Raw genomic sequence first — 10,335 nt, forward strand, 5'->3', positions numbered from 1 at the left:
GAAACGTAGTGCCGTACAAAGTACAATATTATGCTTTGGAATGTTGTGAAGTAAAGTTTTCTAAAGAAAAACACTCTGATAAAGTACAGACACTTGAAAAGTACTTTTAAAGCAGAGTAAAAATACTTCATTACTGTCCACCTCTAAACCCGTAGAAAAGAATGCATTCTGGGTAATCTTTGTTGTTTTCGAGAAAGTAGCCTTCTGCAATGCTGTGAATTAACAGCACTCAGAGTCGACACTCAAAGGCTGTTTTTCAAATCACACCCTACACCCTCATTCACTATTCTCTACATGAGTTTACTAATATAGTCCACCTGACAGAGAGAATGATCTTGTAAAAGATAGCCTATGATCATTTTCTGACTGTTTCAGAAATTCACCCTAATCATAGCACAGTGTGTTTGCTGCTACGACCCACGTTTACTGACCAGCCAATAAAAATGTGACATGAAATCAACGCGACATGGCACTAGAACTTAAAACTGCTTACCTCAAGCTCTTACGCCTTCCTTTTTCGCCGCTTCCACTTTTTTAAGCACACATAAAAACTACAACTGCTAAAGTGTGAATTATCATTCTCTTTTTGTTTACCGCTATTGCATGCATGTTTTATTCTTCTATAGTAATGTGCGTCGTGGCATACGAGCCAATAGGTGTCATCATCGTAGAGTCAACACACATGTCGTAGCCAAGTTTATTAGATCCATGCCACACAGTGTGACATGCAATGATCTTATAGGATTGCTAAAATCATGCAGCGTGTCTCTGGCTTTACACTCTGTTTTGTGGACACAAGTGTTCATTCAAAACTGAGGATTTTGCTGTTGGGTTTAAAGGGTTAAAGATGTAAGATGAAAAAAACCCGGCATGAAATGCAATTTAATACACACAAGTCTGACCCATATATTTGCATTAATTTATGTCCAGCTGGTTGCTTTTATGCATTCTTTGGCCTGTGAAGTTGCATATTTATAGCTAGTGACGTGAGAAAGCAAACTGATATCTTGCTGCAGACAGAAACATAAACAAATCAGAAATTTCAGCTATTATTGTCATTGTATTGTGTTATTTTTATTAGATAATGATCAAGTGTTCTGAAATAGAAGCGAATAAAGCAGAAGAGTATATACAATATACATCTAATTTCAGTGGTATGGCATTTGTGGATATTTAAAGACGACCATCTTTAAGCATGACTGTTTGGATTTATATGAAATTGTAACATTTTTGTAACATTAACTGAGGTTAATAAATGCCGTAGACGTATTATTCATTATTCGTTAGATAGTAAATTTGAACATTTAATAAATTTTACATTTTTAAGTTGTAGCCTATCTGTCAAGATTAGTTAATGCACTATGAACTAGTGTAACTGATCAAGGTATATTTAATATATTTGACTGCTTATATTTTTATTTAATTAAAAAAATAATTAAATTTAATTAAAATTAATAAAATATATTTTCATGGTTTCAGTAGTTTTTTATTTTTGTAATAACATTTAGCACTATTTTACTTTGTTGTTTTCAATCCACTTCCATTTTAAAAACTATCGGTTATCAGCCAGTGCGGTACATACAAAACAATTGATTTAAGTTGATTAACTCCAGACTTCTGAATTTTAGTGTAGGTTAGAATAAAGGGAATTACAGTTGGCAAATGCTGTATAAAAAGTTTTGCAAGGTTGCATCATAAGGCTTCCTTAGCATATCATGTTTCCGAATCAGTGAAAGATAAGTTGGTTTGGGAAATTATTTGCACTTATATGTTAAAGGATAAGGATAACCAGCATTACAATGTTGTTAATATATGTAAATGAACAATGTGTACCATTTCCAAATTCTTTATCCTAACACTTGGTGAATTATGATAAGGTAAAGCTGGTAATTACAATCAACATGCTTTAAGAACAAGACTTACACGCACCTCATTCCAAAGCATTTTATTGTATGGAAAATCCCAAGCAAGGTCTATAGAAACATTTATCATATAAGAATCAAAGACACTGATTTCATCTGCACACAAAGACTGAATTCGGATCATTATACCATCACCCTTTTTAGCCATATCTTTGCAAGAGGAAAGATGGCAAATATATGATTTTAGATGTGTTAACAATTAAGAAACAGATTTAGTTTCATGGCATTTAAAATAGAAGAGATGCTAATAAATCCACAAGATCAGTTGTCGTTCTCTGCAAACACAAACATCAATAGTAATCATGAGTAAAACCTAACCAAAACTAATCAACACATTAGAAAACTAGCACATGTATGCAGTATTATTGCTCTGTACAGTAACACTTACACTTTGACACGCAGGAGTATGAGATGTACAGGTACTTGAATGTGCCGACACATGGATCTGAGAAGACACTGTTGGAGGCTAATATGGAGCAGCTGTTTTTCCCTTCACATCTACAACATAATAAAATATGAATTAATGAAACAAAAAAACTTCATTAAAAATTGATTTTATTATTATTATTAAAGTCATTTTATTACCCTGCTGGGAGCAAATACTTAGACTAAACTAGTTTTAGCTGGTTTGTGTTGTTGTTGTTCTTCAGCTAAATTACATGTGAAAATTTGTACATTGAGCATGTGAACTGACCCACTAGCAACTACTGTGTGTGAATTTAAGGCATAGCAGTCAGTTTTGGCAAGCTGAGAAGCAGGTCGTCCAGTAGAGCATGTGCTGCTGTCAGTTCGGCCGTAGTTAGCACTGTGAATGCGTATGAAAGTCCCAACATCTGAAAACATTTTACCATTCTGTCATAAACTCTAATATGCATTATTAAATGAAGCATTAAAAATAAGGAACACTTAAGTAAGATCAGAATACACACCACAGGTCAGGGCACTTGTCTCATGTTCACAGACCAAACTTGAACCTACAGTAAACAGAGAGGTGTTGTAAAGCAATAAAAAAATGTAAATATAAAATAAATGTAAAACAGGCTGAGTAAGTTTGTGCTGTGTGTACTGTGATCATGACTTTTAAAAGCACATGAGTAAATGGAGACTGGTTTATTTATGTGCCTTGTGAAAAAGCTGAAGTTAGTAATGAATGTGCACTTGTAATGTACATCAAAACTTAAGTGTATTTAAAAAAAAAAAAACAGTATTTGCAGAAAATATAATATTAATGAAATAAAAGAGCATTTAATGGTCTTGTGGCTGTTTCTTAACACAAGTAGCCTACACATTTAAAAAGTGTAATGTCAAATTAGATGTTTTACTTTAAAGTACATTTGATATAATTTCCCTTTAATCATATTTCAAAGATATCAGAAGCAATTATTCAATAATGATGTACTTAACCCTTGTGCAACCTTTTGGACATTTTTGTCCTTTTCAGTTTTTTTTTATTATTTTTATCATTTTGCCTGTGTTATTGACAGCTGCATAAATTTTGGCACATGTGTGTATTTTTACTGGAATTTTAATATTTCTCCCCCATTTCCTTTAATAAATCTATTTTGCACTAGGTACAAAAAAAAATAGTTCCTCTCAGGACCTTAAAGGACAAGAATGTCCCCTTTGAAACCCATTAAAACTGCTATTTTTAATCACAGTGCCATTTAACTGTAAAATGAAGCAATTTTTGTTAACAGGCTTTCATTCTGTTGGCAAGGCTTTAAAATTTTATTTTTTACTATTTTTTACCAGATGGTGCCATTTTTCAGTTTTGGTCTATAAAACAAATACTCGCTTTATTCCTGTTTTCTGCTTCTGCATATTATAGAGCCAATTGGATGAATAATGCAGCTATAATTGTGTGGGTGTGTTGGAATGTATGTCGGAGTGTGGTTTGTATGTGTGTCATAAAAAAAATGTGTGTGTGTATACGTGTGTGTTCCTGTAATATTTGAGAGAGGAAAAACTCTACTGCAAATCCCAAATCCAATCCAGTTTTGCTGGTATCTAATGGGGAAAATTTGGTACTGCGCCCAAACAAATCTTACTGAAAGCCCATTTTTTAAGATATCAACCTCAAATTTGGAACACAAATTGTTTAGATTCATGGCTTTGATTTTATAGCAGGTTTAGAGTTCAACACGTTTCACAAAATATATATTTTATATAAAATATTGTACATAAATCATGGAAATTTTTGTCCACTATGGACCTATGTGTAACTTTTTTTTTTAATTGACACACAGGGGTTAAGTGGGTCATAAAAAACAACGCTCATAAGTCCAGCTAATTGAATCTAATATAAATCTAGACTATAATACATTTTCATTTAATTGTAATTAGCGTGCAATTAAATGTAAAAAAAACATCACACTGCGTTCATAGTATATTCTGTTAAAGAGCACCTATTATGCCCCTTTTTACAAGATGTAATATAAGTCTCAGGTGTCCCCAGAATGTGTCTGTGAAGTTTCAGCTCAAAATACCCCACAGATCATTAATTATATCATTTTGAAAATGCCTATTGTGAGTGGAAGCAGTACATGTTTTTCTTTAAATGCAAATGAGCTGCTGCTCCCCGCCCCCTTTTCCAAAATAGGGCTGCCTTTACAGCTTGTAACTGCTAAAAAAACCCATCTGTTTCTGAAAAAACATTACACTGAAATCATGCGTTTTAAAGCCAAATTAGTTTAAACTTCAGATATATGTTTTTCTGAGCGCACACCAAGGTTATTATAGTTTTGAATTTTTTAATTCGTTTTATTTTAATATCGTTTTCAAATGTTCAAGTTTAGTTTTTATTAGCTTCATTAATATTTTTGTTAGTTTTAGTTTAATTTTTATTTTGTGAACACAGTTTTATTTAGTTTTTATATAGTTTAGTTTCAGTTTTAATTAAAGTTTAGCAGAATCAACAGATCACTTCCAGAGTCAAGTCAAGTCACCTTTATTTATATAGCGCTTTTACAATACAGATTGTGTCAAAGCACTTAACAGTATCAAATTGGAGGATAGAGTGTCAGTAATGTATAATGATAAGATTAAACACTCAATTTTCAATTTTCAGTTAAAGGCATTTCATTATTGAATTCAGAGATGTCATTGTCTATCTCAGTTTAGTTTAAATAGTATCTGTGCAATCAAATCGGCGATAATCGCTAGAAATTAAGTGTCCCCAACTGAGCAAGCCAGAGGCGACAGCGGCAAGGAACCAAAACTCCCTCTGTGACAGAATGGAGAAAAAAAAACCTTGGGAGAAACCAGGCTCAGTCGGGGGGCCAGTTCTCCTCTGACCAGACGAAACCCGCAGTTCAAAAGTTTATATTTCTATTTTAATTTTGTTGCAATTTCTAACAATAGTAGTATTATGTAGTTAGGTATTTTATTATATTTTAGTTATTTTGTTATTTTTGGTTGATATATCTGGGGATATATCTCTGGGGGTCATCTGGGCCAAAGAAAGACTTAGGCATAATTTAACCTTAGTGAGGCAAATGATTAGCGACACAATTAACGCATTCTGAGATTGATTAGATGGTAAAAGTATACAGATATACACCAAAGGAAGCAGTCAAGCCTTTTTACTAAATAAATCTACACAAGTTGCGATTAATGTCATATCTAATGGTGTGTTGAGATATTTAATATGAAAATAAATGTAGCCTAATTTGGTTATATGTCTTTTTTCTTATTTAACCATAATCATGATATTGTAACTTGTCGTGTCTTGCTCACATTTTGCGCATAATTCATAACTGGGACTAATGAAATTCAATAATAAAGGCAATCGCATTTAACAGTAAAGGCTCATATTTGAATATGTTCTTTTCTTTATTTATGAAGAATTATAAGCGTGTGTATGATGTTATTTAGCCTATGCATATTTGTTTGAAAGCCAGGCAGAGTGATCACAAGATGCTAGGCCAAGTTTCCTATTGTTTACAGAAAGGCGCGTTCTCATCTTTTTTTTTTTTCTTTTTTTCTGTTAATTATCATGTTGCTCTGCGTGCAGACATGTTCACAAGTCTCTGAGGTCCAAGTCCAAGTCACATCTCAAGTCTTTGTTCTATTTATTAACAACAGTTCTTTCAGCTAGTAATTGAGGCTAAATCCGTTTTGAAATACTCATTTCATATGATTTAAAACTTTAACAAAATTTAAGACAAATTAGAAATGAAAAGGTGTCAATTTATTATCAGACAAAATGCTGCACATTTCTTTGTAAAATTTAAATGTGTCAAACAACAAAACTAAATTGAAATTTTAAACAAACCCCAATCAATGAAATAAATAACACAAATAAAAGAAATCTCATATAAACAAACTAAGGCTTTGTCTGTGCTCTTTTTCAATTTAAAATTAGAAGCAACCACTGCATTTTAAACACAACACAATCCAAACAAAGAGGCTGCCCCCCTGTCAACAAGTTTGGCCCCCCCTTTGGCCCCCCTGAATTCGGAATCATATCAAAGCAAACAATTTGGGGTGAAATGCACAGTTTGTCTTGTAAACTATATATAAAAAAGAAAAACATTACCAGCTGCTAAATTCAAATCTGCGTTCGCTGGCTGGCACAGAGCCAGAGACAGACGCGTTTTTAAAGTGCTGCACATTATAACCAATCACATATGATTCTGTTGAGCTTATGAATGCAAGGACCAATCAGAGGCGTTCAGATGAGTCATTGCTGAAACACATCACCGCGCGTGCTCGCTGACTGAATTGTCTGACTAATTCTCTCATCAGAAACAACAAAGTGAAGATGTACGAATGTAAGTAAGATATTAATTTCACAGTGTAAACAGCTCTAGAGATTATTATGGCAGTTTTTGAGAGTGCTTGAACTCGCTGGACTGAAGTGAAAATGTTCTCTGATAATGTAAACGTTCTTTGCTCTATTTTGTACAATGAACGTTTTATGCTAATTAGTAACTTACAATGTTTTTATTAAATTCACATTCAGTTGTATTAAAAGTATTTTATGGTATGACACCCATATCTGGTACTTAAGTAAAAAGACGGGCTTTTATGTGTATTCAATAGATTACAGTATTACACGGGGACACTATACTGTAAAAAGCACCGTCCTTCGGATGAGACATTAAACCGAGGTCCTGACTCTCTGTGGTCATTAAAAATCCCAGGATGTCCTTCGAAAAAGAGTAGGGGTGTAACCCCAGCATCCTGGCCAAATTTCCCCATTGGCCTTTGACCATCATGGCCTCCTAATCATCCCCATACACTGATTGGCTTCATCACTCTGTCTCCTCTCCACCAATTAGCTGGTGTGTGGTGGGCGTTCTGGCACAATATGGCTGCCGTCGCATCATCCAGGTGGATGCTGCACATTGGTGGTGGTTGAGGAGATTCCCCCTTTCTATGTAAAGCACTTTGAGTACCCAGAAAATCGCTATATAAATGTAACAAATTATTAGGCTATATACTTTGCCCATCGCCCATTGTAGATCAACTAACATACGGTAGATAATCTATAAAAGTGCAAAATGCATTTACTTACACATATTTGAGAATCGAGATATTTCATAATATATTTTGGGGATATATCGAATAAAAAAATTAATAAAACCCCTGCTGAAAAAAAAAAAACAATAGACACCATTACAAAATTAGTAATGGTTTTACTGGTTATAATGGGACTTGTATTGGTTTTATTGGAAACTGTAATGGACCCTGTTGGTCTCTACTGGTAATTGGTTGTCTTCTACTGGTGGCTTGTTAAAACCAATAAATCCTAATGGAATATGTCTCAAAACACACTACAGAAAACCATTTTTTAATGGTTAAAAGTTGATGGTTTGTTATTTTTGTAATGATATTTTTAGTGAAAACCATTATAATATTCTGATGGTTTTATGGTGATGGTTTTATTTTATTTTTTCTCAGTAGGGACATAAGCCAGTTATACAGTGGTATTGTGGCTGCTGTGTGTCACATGACAAGCATGAGAGCCCCCTCAAAAATAATGAGTGCATGATGCCCCTGACACTAAGATACTAAATTATTTGTCAAATAAATGAAACATGATGAAACATTCATTTTAGTTGAAATTTTTATAGATTGCTTCTAGAGATTGCAGTGATACATGACATGGTGAAAAATGACTGAATGAATAATACTAGTAGGTTAAGATGAATTTTAAAATTGTGCCCCCTAAAAGCACAAGTGGCCCCTGTCTGTGGCCCCACAACAACATGTAAAAGTGAATTTTGCATAATAGGTGCCCTTTAAAGTATATTGTATCCATAATAAGTACCCTTAAAAATACGCTGAAGTGCACTCTTTTGGCAAATAACATTTAATTTGAACTTTGACTAAAGTGCAAATAAGGCTCTTATAACAACAAATAAGGCTCTTATAAGTCTCTTATTAAGTCTCTTATTCTTAATAATAATAATAATAAATACTCACGAACTCCAGGTGGGAGGCAAAAATAAGAGATTGCGAGGTACTTGTATGTGCCAAAGCAGGGATCAGTAAAGACTGTATGTGTCGCAAACACCTCACAACTTTCCAGGCCATTGCATCTTTACATGTAAAAAAGGAAGGCTTACATTAGTTTTTGTATCTTCGTCCCAGCTAACAAAAATATGCTCTGAGAACATTTTGCTAACGTTACCATTGAGCATTATTTCTGAATGCTCTCTAAATGTTTTTAATTGTTTTAAGAACATTGTTTTCTTTGTTATGCAAACATTAAAGAAAACATTAAGATAACTTTTTTAATTGTATCATAGGAATGTTACTATGCTCTTTAAACATGTAATAAGTAGTAACATTTTAAAATGTTAAACTAACATCCCAGTAACAATTTATCTATCTATCTATCTATCTATCTACCTTTTGGACACAGGAGCCAGTGCATTGGGTGAATAGCAGTTGGTGTTTTGGAGCTGTTCGGATGGACGTCCCTCAGAGCAGGTGGTTTTATCTGTACGTCCATAGTTTGCAGTATTTATCTGAATCCTACCATTTTCTACAGGGAGATTAAAATAGCATTACTTAAAGTAATCCATGTGACTCAATGTCTTGAAACATAGTGCGAGATGTGGAAAAATCACTCACCACATTTCAAATAACTGTATCCATAATGACAAGCCACTCTTGTTTCTGAAAGAAGGACAGAAGACAGTTACACAGAGAAGGAAATGATAAAGAACAGGAATTGGAGGAAGAGAGAGAAAAAGCCCAAACCTGCTGGGATGCAAATGTAGTTGGTAGTGTAGTACTTGTAGGTGCCAAAACATGGATCTCTTGGTGCAAGTCCATGAGTGTTTTAACTCACACTCTCTCAATCCATCACACCTGTTTAAGGATAAAGACAAAACTAATATAATGAAATATATACTAGTAAGTAAGCTAGCCACAGAGTAAGCAACAGAGTCATAATTCCACCCGTAATTATTCTGTCTGGAGTCACAAGCATAAAGACACTGAAAAAAATCCTTACCGTTTAGAGACTGCAGGCACATCTATTGAACACTGAGTATTAGATATTTCAGATTGTGGTCGTCCAACGCTGCAAATTTGGCTGCTTGTGCGGCCATAAGTCGCTGATTGTACACTGATCACACCAGTATCTGAACAAAAGAACATCATTACATAACGGATTACTGTTAAAACAACAAAAATAACAATAGTATAGTAAATAACTAACTGATTGTGACACATCTTACCACAACTGAGACGCTGGACAAAGCCATCACATGTAACTACAGTCTCTGAAAAATGAAAGAGTGCAGCTTCAGTGTATTATTTGTCATTTGTAACAAGGTGAGATTAACAAACTATAGGGGAGAGAACAATAAACTCCAGATACTACATTGGAAAATACTCATAAAATTAATTATAATAAATAATAAATATAGCTGCAAGCAGCGATTACCAGGGTTCAAGCATTTAAGAAAAAAAGATTTTGTGTTTACATGGCTGTAACCACCTAAATCAATGATTAAAAATAGCATTTTGGACAAATGCAGGTAATTTACCAAAGAAATATGATGATTTTAAACATTTATGACTGTTATAACGCCACCTATGGTCCAATCTCCATGAAACTTTGCATGCTTGCTATTCATATGTTAACAACATCTCACTGAGTGAGATGGGAAAGAAAATAAAAAAAGCATTTTCAAGTGCTGATCGTTGAAATGACATCCTTCTCTCTCTCTCTCTGTCACATATACACATAGACAGAAATGAAAGGTTTAATAACACTGATACACAGTAAGCATGCTAACACACACACACACAAACAAACAAACAAACAGACAGACAGACAGACACAGACACACATTGTTGTAGATATAAAATAGTGATTCTCAACTCCATTACTGGAGACCTTCTGCTGTGCGCTGCCTTGCTTATTGACCGCATCTGATTTAGATCACCAGCT

The 10,335-nt window shown here is 33.9% G+C and overlaps 1 pseudogene; it reads right to left on the reverse strand.

Annotated features, from left to right (window-relative positions):
* Positions 1-2,090: 2,090 nt before the first annotated feature.
* On the reverse strand, positions 2,091-9,771 carry LOC131546064 (L-rhamnose-binding lectin CSL3-like; annotated as a pseudogene).
* Between the last annotated feature and the right edge of the window lie 564 nt (positions 9,772-10,335).

The sequence above is a fragment of the Onychostoma macrolepis genome, chromosome 08, assembly GCF_012432095.1.
Source record: "Onychostoma macrolepis isolate SWU-2019 chromosome 08, ASM1243209v1, whole genome shotgun sequence".
Classification (NCBI taxonomy): Eukaryota; Metazoa; Chordata; class Actinopteri; order Cypriniformes; family Cyprinidae; genus Onychostoma; species Onychostoma macrolepis.